The following is a 15,150-nucleotide window of genomic DNA, read 5'->3' on the forward strand; positions in this document are numbered from 1 at the left end:
GTTTTGTTTCATATTTGTTCTTGTTTTGTTTTTATTTTTGTCCTCTGATTGGGCTAGCCTAGACCTCTTGTAAAATAAAATAAGTAATAAAATCCAGCTAATTTGCCCCAGGCATCTAGTTTGTTTCTCACTGAAAATGTTCATACCCCGGTCCTTCTTCAATTGGGGCAGTACTGCATATTGGTTGTCATAAATGGCAGCACATCGTTTATTACTGCTGTAGGATTTTGATTATAAAAATTAGAAGTGTTTAAAGGATTTGCTGCCCCAGATAGGTTGCCTAACATGGATTTTTTGCAAGTAAAGTGCCTAATCCTGGGGACTATGCAATGCGTTATGGATGGTGAAGAATTTTAATTGCTGCTCTACCTATAATCATGGAAGTACTCCACAGATAGTCCTTGACTTAGGACCATACTTGAGCCCAGAATTACAATCGTAAGTCATGCTGGTTATTAAGCAGGCCATATTATGACCTGCTCAACAAATGTCATGAAATCCATTGACTAATTTCTTTCTTTATGGTGGTTGTAATGTGTATCCCCATGGTCATTACGAGAATCCATTTTAGCCAGTGGGCCCTTTTTGCTGGAAACCAGAAATAAATGCTAGTTTCCAGCAAAAAAAGTAATAAATAAAATCTCCTGACTGCGGAATACTGCAAACAGCAGTAAATGTGAGCTGGCTGCCGAGTGCCCAAAATGCAATCATGTGACCATGTGAGGAGAGCAGCCATCAGAACTTTGAATCTGGATCATAAGTACCTTTTGGGGGGGTTGTTGTAACTTTGAAGGGTTGCTAAGCAACTAGTCGTAAGTTGAGGATCACCTCTATCCCATATTTAGACAGCTAGGACTGCTGCTGAAGTGCTGTTATTCTAATCATTACTACTATTCCATACCATGTGTATCATTTAACACTATATGTGGGATTCCAAGAAATCACAACTGAAACATTCTTTAAAAAACATTCCTTGAAAGATTCCTCCCCTCCATTTTTCATATCAATTGAACCTTTTGAAATTTACGTTCTACATCTTAAATATCTTTATTTAAAAGCAAAGCTGTGCTGCTGATTACACCAAGATTCACTTTCAAGCAATAACATTGGCACTGTGACCTTTACAGTTCCTCTCTCTAAATGTTCATTGCAAATTACTGACCTTTTGCATTTTTAATATTATTCTAAAAATTAAAACAAGTGTTATGTTTAAAAATTAAAACAAGTATTATGAATTATCCTTTTTTCTATTCTCTGCTAAACTGCTTTACTAAAATCCTGTGATTTATATTATTATTACAGATACCTACTTAGTTATGTCAGTTTACCTTTGCAATGACTTCTGAGTGACAAGTCTGGATGCTCCCTCTGGATGCTCCTTTGGAGCTCCCTCTTTGTTAAATAATAATAATAAACCTTTATTGTCAAAGTACAACATGTGTACATTGAGATTAGCTGAGCCTCATAATTAAACCTCATAATTATGTGAATCCAACATGTTCCTTCTACACAATTCACTCTACATGTCTTGTGGACTTTCTTGAGTGTTCATTCTACCCTAGGAAATAAATATATTCTGTAAATCATTTTCAGACATGGCAGACTATCAAATCCACCTTTTCTCTGCTTCAAGGTAAGATTGTGGTGCTTTTTCCATTTTCACTTACTTACAATACCACTGTCCTCTAGTAACATTTTTTCTGCCAAGTTCTTCTAACGTTGTTTTCATCTTGTCCCCAGTCCATAAATGAGGCAGGTTTAAACTGCCCTTCAATGTACAATTTAAAGTATTATCTTTTAAAGTACTATCTTTTTCACTTTTCTGACACTTTTCAAGGGCATCTTCCTGGTATACAAAATTTTAAGTTTAGAACACATTATTTTATAGTGACACCAAAAGAGCGGAGAAGGACTTGGAATTAGGAATAGCAAACTTCATGCTTCTGTGGTTTTCTGTCAATCCAAGGATGGGCAGAGAACAGTTGAGAAAGACAGTCTAGTCGTGGGAGCTTTCAAACGTTTCAGAGAAGCTCACATAGCTGAACTCAAATTCTGCATCTATCTGCAACTCAGTACACAAATGGTAAAACAAATCTTGTGTAATCTAATTATTATGTATTAAAAGCAACTGAAATTCAAATCACAAGAGTCCCCATATAATACAGTTGATGAAAAAGGGACATACACATTAAGTGTAATGGAACAATGACAACCTGCAGAATTGTAAAATTTTCTGTATAACCAGAATATCTAAAAGTATCTTTTAAAAATACAACACATGCTTTCTCATAATTCTAAAAATACAGTGTTGCTTCTCTTTTTTCATATCCTTCTTGAATCACATTTTAGTAGAATAAACATTGAATCCGGATGCTTCCCCCACCTAATTCACATCCATCTGGGTTCCCATCTGCTTGGAAGTCACATCCTCTGATCTTGAAGCTTTTAATTTCCAATTCCAGAGGTGTGAGACTTGGTTGTACTAGATCCTCAGTAATTAGAGAAAGCCATGTTCCTCTGTATATGCTCAACAGTTCTTTTCCTTATTATGTCAGCTTTCTAACTATGTAAAATAATCAGCATTGAATGCCCATCTGGTTTTTCATCCCCACCATTCACAAAATCAAACCAGTTCAATTTTAATACAACCAGATCAAATCTCATGCAGCCTAAGGCTATAACATAATCTATCTTGTAAATTTTCAGATTTTTCTCTTGCAAAAGAAACTTCTGCTTTCTACCTTATTCTCAAGAAGCTTGAGAATTCCTTTTCAGTTCTCTTGATGTTTTTTTTTTCAGTTTAACATGTTGGGAAATATGGCACATCTTTTGGTCATTCTGAAGACTCTATGACTTCCTTAGGAATTTAACTAGAGTGTAGACAGTGTGGAAAGCCAGGAATGGTACCTAAAATGATTGTATGATAAAACACAGGACATTCACAGGAACCCTCCCCCCACTATCTAATAAAAAAGTGGAACACTGCATGCTTCACATGAGAATTTTACCAGAAGTCTGAAAAGTTATAAAGTTTTATATTATATTTACAATGGAAAAGTGCAAAATGTGGATTGAGTCTTAGTCTATTAATTTCTGCTCTATATTTGATTCATAATGCCTTGCAAAAGAGAATTCTATTTATATTGTATGGTACAATACATGACAGGCAATAAATTCAAATTATCAAAAGACTGAAAGGAATCCCAAAAATAAGAATGCAGAAATCTCTTTTCCAAAATACTGAAAAAGTTGGGTGTGAAATAATACATAGCTGCATCTTTTCCACTGTATAATAAGTATAACCATCACTATCCATATAGAAACCCAATTGTTTTTTTAAAAATCTGTGGTGGGAAAAACTCCCAACCTAAGACACTTTTTAAAAATAGTTGCAACAGTCAATGTCTATTAAAATTCTCTTGCAGGGGTATCCCTAGGGGAAGGTTAAAAAAACCAAGTAGTGTCCAAAACTGTGCAATCATGGCCCCCCTTTTCATTTTTTTGAACCCTCCATCCCCAGATCTCTGAAGACACTTTTATTAGTGGACTTTGTAGATACATTATTAATCTAGTAATCTATATCATATTTACACTATTTCCCTTGACTGATGGTTATACACATAATGTATTTAAATGTCACTGCACTAAAATGACTCAACTGAGCACTATACTTAGGTTTGTGATTTATATACTTGTGTTATATAATTTAACACATAATTCCCAGTTATTAAACAATGAGCATTTCATCTTAGCGTATGCATAGAGAAGTGACAAAAATGAAAATATTACAGTTGGAGCAGACAGATTCTTATTTCTATTGATTGGGGATTTTTTTAAACTTAAACTTTTATTTTGTGTAAACTAGATACTAATGTCCTCATTACATTCTTATCAAGTTCAGAACTATAACATCATCAAATTAATGTTTAATCGTTCTGTAATTATTTTTCTAAGTATAACAATAATATATTTAATTAGCTTTTCAGTTTCCAAAAAGCTTTCTAACAATTATATACATTATGTTCTAAACCTAAAACTTATATAATTAATATTGTGTTGTCAAAAGGAACACCAAAATCTGAGATGGATTTTTGGAATACAAATTAAAAAGTACCATTGCTGCAAGCAACAAATCCTTTTTATTTCATACAAAGGGATGTTTGTGTACTTGACTTTTTCTATCTGAATAACAAGCATACTGTTTTAACATTCAAACCATCAGCATCAATGTTTCTGGTACAACATATTTTAGCATTTTAAGATAAATCCTGACTCATTTCCTTCCTTAGCCCACCATAAAGGGATATATTAGGGGACAGGTTATAAAAGGAAAGGGATGGAGGATGGAGTCAAGTGGCTTAAAATTGCACAACATAATGGATCCATCTGCTGGAAAGAAGTACAGTACAAGCACATACATTTCCAAAAAGCAAACACATAGGCAAACAAAACTTGGACAGAGTCTTCTAATCAAGCCCACCCCTTATTATCCCAAGTGACATCCTATTACAACTATTTGTATTAAACCATAATAAAATACTGGGCTACATAGTTATTCTGAGCATCTTTATAACGCATCAGAATCAAAATCCTGAATAACCAGGTGGGGAAGAGGCTGCCTTTTTTTTCTCACTTCGCTGCACACGCACACAGACACTGAAAAAGCGTGAGTTCTGGCCGCCCGTAATAACGAGACTACTATAAATCCGTCAAGCCACAAAATCCTTACTTTTTAAAAAACATCAAAATGGCGGAATCCTCTATTTTTATTCTGTTGTTCTACCAGATATTCCCTTTATCTGAAGAGAGGAAAGAACGTTAAATTAGCCCTAGGAGAAAGTTTGTGAAAACGATCTCCTTTCTTTCCCTCCTCCGTTGCAAGATGATTGTATACATCTCTGCTACTATCTCCCCCCCATCTCTTTTTTTTCCTGCATCGCTTGGTTCCAACTCTTGCATGTCATGTTTATGGAAAAGGGGCTTCAAATTCCTCTCCCCCACCTCCAAACAACATGGAAACTTCAAGAAAAAAAATATATATTTAAAAAGAGCTTGGGATTTTGCATTTCCCGAGCGAAATTCCAGGGACCAACTGTTTGGATTCCATCCCCCCGCCTTCTCTCTTTCCCTTACCTAATCCTCTCTCCCGACTTGCTTTTTTTTTTTAATTGCAACGTTCACTGTCAAAACATACAACTGAAAGGAATGTGTGGATGTGTGGTCCTCACGGCGGAAAAAAAAACAAAAAAACCCCAAACGCTGGCACATCTACTTGCGAAAGCAGGCAGACACAATTTTAAATGAATGCACAGCATGCAAAAGAGAGCAAAGGTCTGCAGAGCAGGGGAGCAGAACCTTTCTCAGCTGCATTTTGATGATTTAAAGAGGTTTATAAATTACTTTCTTATCTGATTCCTTACCTACAATAATCAGCCTGTGGTCACTGAATGCTGAGCCTGCGGGAACCTAAGGCTGGCCGCGCCTGCGCGCAGAGGGGGCGGGGCTGTTTCCCTGCAGAAATTCACAGGGCGATGAAATTGACAAGCGAAGCATATTTAATATCCAGCGGGGGGGGGGAGAAGTAGACGTACTATATTATACGCGCTGCAAACCCCATATTTACATAAACATATGATTAAAACAATAATTAACCCTTATATTTTCCCCTGTTTGGCTGTATAGCAGGCTCTCTCTGCCGGGAGGGGGTGCTTCCATATTTTCTTTTTCCTTCAATACAGCGCGTCGCTAAAATAAAACAAAACACAGGCCGATTTGAATATGTTTACGATTTTTAATAAATCTTCCCGACGGTAATATATTTTTTTTCCTGCTCGGGGAGAGGAGAGAGACAGACAGAGGAAAGAATGAAATACGAATGCTGCTGATGAATAAACCCAGAACTGGACAGATCCTGATTTTTCCCCCCCTTCTCAACTATGCTTTTGAATTCCACCCTCCAGATTGAAGTCGTTGCCTCAGGGTATCTTATTGTGGTCTTTCTTCTGGAAGGCTGCTGGAAGCCTTCCTCCCTTGGGGGGGGGATGCACACTTTTTACCGCATCGCCATCCTCCTGTTGCCCCCCCTCCCAAATGCTACCTTATGGTTCTCGGTTTTAAGGGTTCTGCGCTCGCCTCGCGTTCCAGGACGGAAACCTGTGCAAGGTGAAGGGGAGGGAAGGTTTGAGATGCTGAAGCAGCTAGAAGTCTTTCGAGAGATTTGGTGTAAACACGAGTAGATATTCTTAAGAAAAGGGAGGAGTTGATCTTCTCCATGCTCTCGGACAAGAGTCGTTTTTTGCCCGGATCCGAACAAAAGAACCAATCACGTGCATTTCGCTTCAGGATGGCTCCTGGGTGCGCTTCTCGCCTAAGGAAGCGAGCTCTGTCTGGCACAGAACCAACCAGCATCAAAGATGCAGTTCTTGTGTCCATCCCAGTATTTCTAAGCCTGAAAAAAAAATCACTCCCTATCAGACACTGGCTCTGGGGTTCCTAGCAGCTCCTCTGGTTAATACAAACCTGCCCCGTGGAGCTTGTCCTTAACTCTCCAACATTCATGCACAAGCTGATTGTTTTCTTTTTTTAAAAATATCACTCACTTTTTGTTAATGTTAATTTTTGCCTACACAATGGCAGGCAGCTTAGTGTCTACTACTTTCTCTCAGATTCCAAATGTGTCCACTAGCCAAAATGATTGGGGTGCTTTGTTAAACGTTTGGTAGAAATAAGCAGTATCTATTGACGAGATAAGAGGCAATAGTTAAATCAGTAGCAAACAGTGGTCCAGTGCCAAGGAGCACGGGTGCCTTTTAGAGTCTCAGAAATTCACAGCTGAATTTAAACAACTTACTAAATCCAGGTTAATAAAATACAATTCCTGTATTCCTATGGTCAAATAAGTAAGTCATACTAAGGAAATGATTGCTGGGTTTACACATGCATGGTTAACTATTAAGTTACCATTATTAGATTATTATTATGACTGAACCACTAAAATTAATTAGCTTTTTAACGTGTACAAATTCAGCCCATGTGTAAGTTTCAGGGAGTTTCCCTCCTTTGCATCATCAAAAAAATCTCTGGGTATCCTAATTTACTTCTGAATCTTTCCAGCTAGTTGTTTGCTAAGAAAGAGCCATAGAGTGAGTTTCTACTTTTTACTTTTTAATCATATCAAAGTGGAAATTGTTAAAAAATGATACATAAGTGAATTGTTTGTTTGCCCCATGACTAATATACATTGCTTGCCCAATGTATGTCAGAAATGACTAAATTAAAGTCATGAATGGACAAAGAATAGTAAAATGAACATAACTTTCCCTCTTCCGCCTATGGTCCATTACAAATCTGCAGGTAAATGATAGAATAGAAATCAAGCAGAACTACAGTCTGCCCAAATCTCAATCCCTCAATCCCCACCTATGCTTATTAGAAACATATGCACGTACTACAAAATAATTATTATAGTCCAATCTAAAGCTTGCTTTTTTCAAAATATTTTTTCTCAAATAAATATACTTCTAGTCTCAAACCAACAACTTTTGAATACTCATTCCTATTCAGGTATCCCAGCAAATTTTTAAAAATACATATTATTTCAGTTATATGAGTTATCTGAGCAAATGAATAAAAAAGAGTAAAGTAATTCTAATAGCACAAGAAAAATAAATGCAATGAAGAGTTTTTTTAAAAAAATTCTGTTGTCCAGCACTGATTTTATAATGCAATAAAAATTAATATTTCATTTAACCCCATTCATCATAACTCTTTTTAAAAGTTGTGTGAAACTTTTGATATACTGAGTAACCAATGTTCCTGCATTTTTTTATTATTGCATATCAAGAAGATTCCATGCAACTTTCAATGTACTGAATTTTCAAATGAAAACAATTCTGAATGCAAACCCTTCCCTCACCTTCCCCAAAATTAGATTAAGCATCTACTTCCTTTACCCTATTCTTGGCAAACTGAAGAAAATCTTTCCATTTTAAAGGAACATATGTGGAAAATGGTAATCTTGTCAAGCAAATACATAGAGTAAATGGATGGTGCAATTCAAAAGACAAGCACTGAGTATTTATTTTACAAATGCATATGCTGCTCGCCCTACAACATTAAAATCTCTGAAATCTCCAAGTGTCTTGGGTAACTCTGTCATCCTTAATTGTAATAAAGAACTATCTGAAATTCCATGAGATGTTTCACAATGAAGACCCCTCCATGTAAAAATAAAATTTACTGTTATTATTTGATGAATCCATAATGGGGCTATAAAATGTGCCCTTTAAAAATCTGAGAGCATAAATATCTGGTAGAAACCATAAAGTGTCATGATTACATAACATAAATGCAATTCATTTGTACATTGATGTCAAGGCATACAAAATATCAATTAGTTCCTCTTCTCCCATTCAGACTTCGGTATCTGACATTCTGGTGCAGAAGTATTAGAAAAGTTCTGAAAATACTAGGTGTGGGTATGTTTGGGGGGGAGGGCATAAAATTTGTTTGTTTTGTGTCTTCAAGTCAGTCTTGATTCCTAGCAGCTGCTTTGATTTCAGAAGTTATTTGCCATTGCCTTTTTCCTAGGGAAAGAGTGACTGGTCCAAGGTCACCCAGCTGGGTTTGTGCCTAAGATAAGATTGAAACTCATGGTCTCCCAATTTCTAGCCTGATACATTAACCACTACACCAAAAAGGTTCTTATTAGGTATGTACACCATATAAAAGTCTGTATATCAGAAAGTGATAGGTAACCAGTGGAACTTTTTTAATACAGAGGGATGATGAAGCATCTATGAAAAGTGCCACTCACCATTTATACTGCATTCTACATCAGCTGTAGTTTCCAGACTACCTTCAAATTTTATTCTGTAAAAAGCATATTATATAATCCAGTGAATATATTCACTGACTGACAAGTCTTTGAAATTGATAACTCCCCCCCTCCCATTTTAATAAGATCTGTCATGGATGTCAAACTCGATCACGTCACATGATGTATAGTAACTTTTTGCCTTTAAGGAGCCAGGGTGGGCGTGGCCTGTGCATGACACATCCGGCCTGCAGGCCACCAGTTTGATACCCCTGATCTATGTGCTTGTCCAGGATTAATGTAGATCTAAAGGATTCCCATTTGGTGGACCTGCTTTTTAGGGACAGTACAGAATAGATGTGACACTAAATTGGTTTCATCCCCTGAAATCATCAGCTAGTCTACTTGTCTGAATTTAACTTCATCTTGTTCCCCTATATTTGGCCTCTTACAATTCAAAGATACATAAAGCATCTTGAAGCACCCAAGTCTGACTTTGATGGAAAAGAGAACTTCAACTAGCATGGCAAATAGGTTTTGTCAGAAATATTAAAAACAAACTAGACAATAGTAGTTTTATAGGACTACATGTAATCATAAGCATCTGAGTTCAACTCAAAGGATTGTACTTTTTATATTTTACTTTTCACCTTATATACAAATGAACTTTACAAAAAACCAAAAACCTAAGGTCTTTATGGGGTTAAATGAAAAGCACTACTTGGATTCATTTAAACTGTGAAGCAGCTATATCACACTCCCATTTTTATCTTTCATGTAAAGTCAATACATTTATGATTTGCTAAATAATAAACCCCCTTCATGGATTACTGCCTTGTCGTGGCGAAGGGGCTTGAGTAATTCAATGAAGCTATGAGCTATGCCGTGCAGGGCCATCCAAGACGAACAGGTCATAGCAGAGAGTGATCCACTGGAGAAAATGTGATCCACTGGAGAAGGAAATGGCAACCCACTCCAGTATCTTTGCCATGAAAACCCTATGGACAGTACCAAAAGGCAAAAAGTTATGACGCTGGAAGATGAGCCCCTCAGGTCGGAAGGCCTCCAATTTGCTACTGGGGAAGAGCAGAGGGCTAGTACTAGTAGCGCCAGAAAGAATGAAGCGACTGGGCCAAAGCCGAAAGGACGCTCAGCTGTGGATGTGTCTGGTGGTGAAAGGAAAGTCCGATGCTGTAAAGATTTTTTCTCCATAGGAACCTGGAATGTAAGATCCATGAATCAAGGAAAGCTGGACGTGGTCAAACAAGAGATGACAAGACTGAACATCGACATCTTAGGAATCAGCAAACTAAAATGGACAGGAATGGGTGAATTTAATTCAGATGACTATCAGGTATACTATTGCAGGCAAGAATCCCTCAGAAGAAATGGAGTAGCCTTCATAGTCAATAAAAGAATACGAAAAGCAATACTGGGATACAACCCCCAAAATGACAGAATGATCTCAGTTCGAATCCAAGTCAAACCATTCAATATCACAGTAGTCCAAGTCTATGCCCCAACCACCGGTGCTGAAGAGGATGAAATTGACCAGTTTTATGAAGCCCTATAGCACCTTATACAACTAACACCAAAAAATGATGTCCTTATCATTATGGGAGATTGGAATGCTAAAGTAGGAAGCCAAAAGATAACCGGAATAACAGGCAAGTTTGTCCTTGGAGTACAAAATGAAGCAGGGCACAGGCTGATAGAATTTTGTCAAGAGAATACGATGGTCATAGCAAACACTCTTTTCCAACAACCCAAGAGATGGCTCTATACATGGACATCACCAGACGGTCAACACAGAAATCAAATTGACTCTGTGCTCTGCAGCCAAAGATGGAGAAGCTCTATACAGTCAGTAAAAACAAGACCAGGAGCTGACTGTGGCTCAGACCACGAGCTTCTTGTTGCAAAGTTTAGGCTTAAACTGAAGAAAGTAGGGGAAAGCAGTAGGCCACTCAGGTATGAATTAAATCATATCCCTGTTGAATATACAGTAAGGTAAGGTAAAGGTAAAGGTAAAGGTTCCCCCGCACATGCGTGCTAGTCATTTCCCACCGTAGTGGTCCCTATTTTTCTACTTGCATTTTTACATGCTTTCGAACTGCGAGGTTGGCAGCAGCTGGGACAAGTAATAGGTGCTCACTCTGTTACGTGGCACTCAGGATTTGACCCGCCAAACTGCCGACCTTCTGATCGACAAGCTCAGCGTCCTAACCCACTGAGCCACCGCATCCCTTATGAATATACAGTAGAGGTGACAAATAGATTTAAGGAATTAGATCTGATAGACAGAGTGCCTGAAGAACTATGGACAGAGGTTTGCAACATTGTACAAGAGGTAGCAACCAAAACCATCCCAAAGAAAAAGAAATGCAAGAAAGCAAAATGGCTGTCTGAGGAAGCTTTGCAAATAGCTGAGGAAAGGAGGGAAGCGAAAGGCAAGGGAGAAAAAGAAAGATACGCCCAGTTGAATGCATAATTCCAGAGAATAGCTAGAAGAGATAAGAATGGCTTCTTAAATGAACAGTGCAAAGAAATAGAAGAAAACAATAGAATAGGGAGGACCAGAGATCTCTTCAAGAAAATTGGATAGATGAAGGGAACGTTTCATGCAAAAATGGGCATGATAAAGGACCAAAATGGCAGAGACCTAACCGAGGCAGAAGAGATTAAGAAGAGGTGGCAAAATTACACAGAAGAACTATACAAGAATGAGCTTGACGCCCCTGATAACCACGATGAGGTGGTCACTGACCTCGAGCCAGACATCCTAGAATGTGAAGTGAGGTGGGCCTTAGAAAAATTGAACAACAACAAAACTAGTGGAGGTGAGAGTATTCCAGCTGAGCTATTCAAAATCTTAAAAGACGATGCAGTAAAAGTGCTACACTCAATTTGCCAGCAAATTTGGAAAACTCAACAGTGGCCACAGGATTGGAAAAGATCAGTTTACATTCCAATTCCAAAGAAAGGCAGTGCCAAAGAATGTTCAAACTATCGCACCTTTGCACTCATTTCACCTGCTAGTAAAGTTATGCTTAAAATCCTACAAGCTAGACTCCAGCAGTATGTGGATCAAGAACTACCAGAAGTACAAGCAGGATTTCGAAGAGGCAGTGGAACTAGAGATCAAATTGCCAATATATGCTGGATCATGTAGAAAGCTAGGGAGTTCCAGAAAAACATCTACTTTTGCTTCATTGACTATGCTAAAGCATTTGATTGTGTAGATCACAACAAATTGTGGCAAGTTCTTAAAGAGGTGGGAGTACCAGACCATCTTGTTTGTCTTTTGAGAAACCTATATGTGGGTCAAGAAGCAACAGTGAGAAATGGACACGGAAGCACTGATTGGTTCAAAATTAGGAAAGTAGTCCAACAAGGCTGTATACTGTCACCCTGCCTATTTAACTTATATGCAGAGCACATCATGAGAAAGGCAGGGCTAGATGAATCAAAAGTTGGAATTAAGATTGCTGGAAGAAATATCAACAACCTAAGATATGCAGATGATACTACTCTAATGGCAGAAAGTGAAGAAGAACTAAAGAGCCTCTTGTTGCGGGTGAAGAAGGAGAGTGCAAAACTTGGGTTGAAACATAACATTAAGAAAACCAAGTTCATGGCTTCCGGCCCTCTCAATTCCTGGCAAATAGATGGGGAAGAAATGGAGGTAGTGACAGATTTTATTTTCCTGGGCTCCAAGATCGCTGCAGATGGGGACTGTAGCCAAGAAATTAAAAGACGCTTGCTCCTGGGGAGGAAAGCAATGGCAAAACTAGACAGCACACTAAAAAGCAGAGACATTACCCTGTCAACAAAAGTGCGTAAAGTCAAGGCCGTGATTTTCCCAGTTGCAATGTATGGCTGTGAAAGTTGTACCATAAGAAAGGCTGAGTGCCAAAGAATTGAGGCCTTTGAACTATGGTGCTGGAGAAGACTCCTGTGAGTCCCTTGGACTGCAAGGTGATCAAACCAGTCAGTCCTAGAGGAGATCAACCCTGACTGCTCTTTAGGAAGCCAGATCCTGAAGTTGAAACTCAAATAATTTGGCCACCTAATGAGAAGAAAGGACTCACTGGAGAAGAGCCTAATGCTGGGAAAGATTGAGGGCAATAGAAGAAGGGGATGACAGAGAATGAGGTCGCTGGATGGAGTCACTGAAGCAGTAGGTGTGAGCTTAAATGGACTCCAGAAGATGGTAGAAGACAGGAAGGCCTGGAGCAATGTTGTCCATGGGGTCGCGATGGGTCGGACACGACTTCGCAGCTAACAACAACAACAACAACAACAAATAATAAACATCCAAGATAAGCATAATATTACAGAAAGAAATAAGATTTTTGCACAGCTTTTCTCTCCTACTCCCCATAAAGATGTTAATTATATATTTAGATCCAACTCTACAAAAGCCAAGGAATATTAAAATATCCCTCATATTAACAGATCATTGTAGAGTGATATTGATATATATGATTTTTCACTCTTGACAAAGTAATCCTAATGAATATCAAATCTTGGTTTTAGAAACATACTATATATTTTATATTTTTATGAAGAGTAAATATCATGTTTCTCCCAAAATAGTGTGTCAGGAGAGTTTGAATGGCAAATATTAACTGTTTCAACAATTGTTAAAGTTCAGCAAAAATTAATTCAGCAATTAACTTGCAGTAATTGTGGGCAACCAAGGATGCTTATGCATCCATTATGTCATTTGGACTTCCACACACACATACATCATTTTCAGAGGCTTAAAAAGAAGGAAAACAAAAGAGAAAGTGCCAAGGTACAGTCTGTGTGTACTGTCTTGTTCCCTAGCCAGTATCCAGTGAAAATGGAAATAGTCTTAATTTAATCTTCTTCAGTCAAGATGCTAGGATTTTTTTCCTAATACAGCAATCCTGCCAGTATCAGGGGAGAAAGCATATGGTTAACACCTATGGAATGCTTGGCAAAAAGTAGTGGGACTTTAGCAGAGAGTAGGATGTGAGACCTTATTGTTACAAGCTTCAACTATATGGGCTAGCAAATGCTTTGTTTAAGAGAAAGAATCTCTTTTGTGTTACCTAGCTCCCTTCCACTTGTGTTTGTAATACCTATGATTTTATGAACTGTGATTTCATTAATCTAAAACCACAGGCAAATAAAAATCACCCGTTCTTGATTAAATTGGTTTGCTAATCTGCAACAGCTGCTATAATTTATAAAGAAGTTTAATTTTTAAGACCTTGAACATTTTGTGTGTGTGTGAAAGCCCTAATAAGCAGGCATATACATAGAATGAAGGCTACTGCTAAGCTTGTAAGCCGCCCTGAGTCTTCGGAGAAGGGCGGGATATAAATGGAATTAAAATAAATAAATAAATTTTGCTAGAGGAAGCTGTTTCATTAAGGAATAGCCGAATTGGAGTTTTAGATGCCACTTGTGGTGTTTCATTTCATTTTGGAGAAAAGATTCTTCTGAAATATGCCTACAGGAGGAAGAGGAAACAGAAATAGCCTCACAAATAAACTGTAAAATAATCTTGGCCTAGATATTTAAAAAGATAATCAGTGAATGTCAAGAATTTCAGAGTAAAGGATTATCTGAAATTCTGCTTTCTGTGTTATTGCTTTTTTTTAGTCACAATATACAAAGAATTTTAAATATAATGACAGGCTCTACAAGACTGTGAGCCCCCCCCCCCCCGAAACTCCTTTGGGACCATGTTAGTTAATATAATGATCAGTCATGCCAGATGTGTTTTCCTAAAAGTGACTTTGTTCATTGTCAGCCAGAGTTCTACAGGAGGAGAAATAAAAAAAATGGAGGGGGGAAATGATGGTTGCAAATGAATGAGTGAAGGGTCACTTTTTCTTATATTGATTACAAATGTGGCTGCCATTTTGATTTTTCACCCTTCTTCAAGAATTATCTTGCTATTGATTTTATATGTATTTCCCTGAAATATGCAGCCAAGAGGGAAGGCCAGTGAGAAGCCCAATCTCCTGCCAACAACCTGTGTAAAGTGAGCATATCCCCCAGGACACATAAACACAATTCACAATGCAACACATAATAATTCTTTTGGAAAAAATACAAGAGTCACTTTGTAGACTAATCTGCCTGAAAAGAATTTTACCAGTATAGAAATCTTGAAAGCAACTAGACCAAGGTCTATAACTTTATTAGGGAAAAAATAAGGACTTTATTATACTTTTTATCTGGATCTCCAATGGGGTTTCCTCAGATGGGATCCAAAGATGGCTGCTATGTGTATGAGATTAAAGCTCCACAATTTTTATGTGCACTGCATAGGAGAAATAATTCTGCTAGGTGAT

This window comes from Vipera berus, assembly GCF_964194415.1.
Source record: "Vipera berus genome assembly, chromosome: 3".
Lineage (NCBI taxonomy): Eukaryota > Metazoa > Chordata > Lepidosauria > Squamata > Viperidae > Vipera > Vipera berus.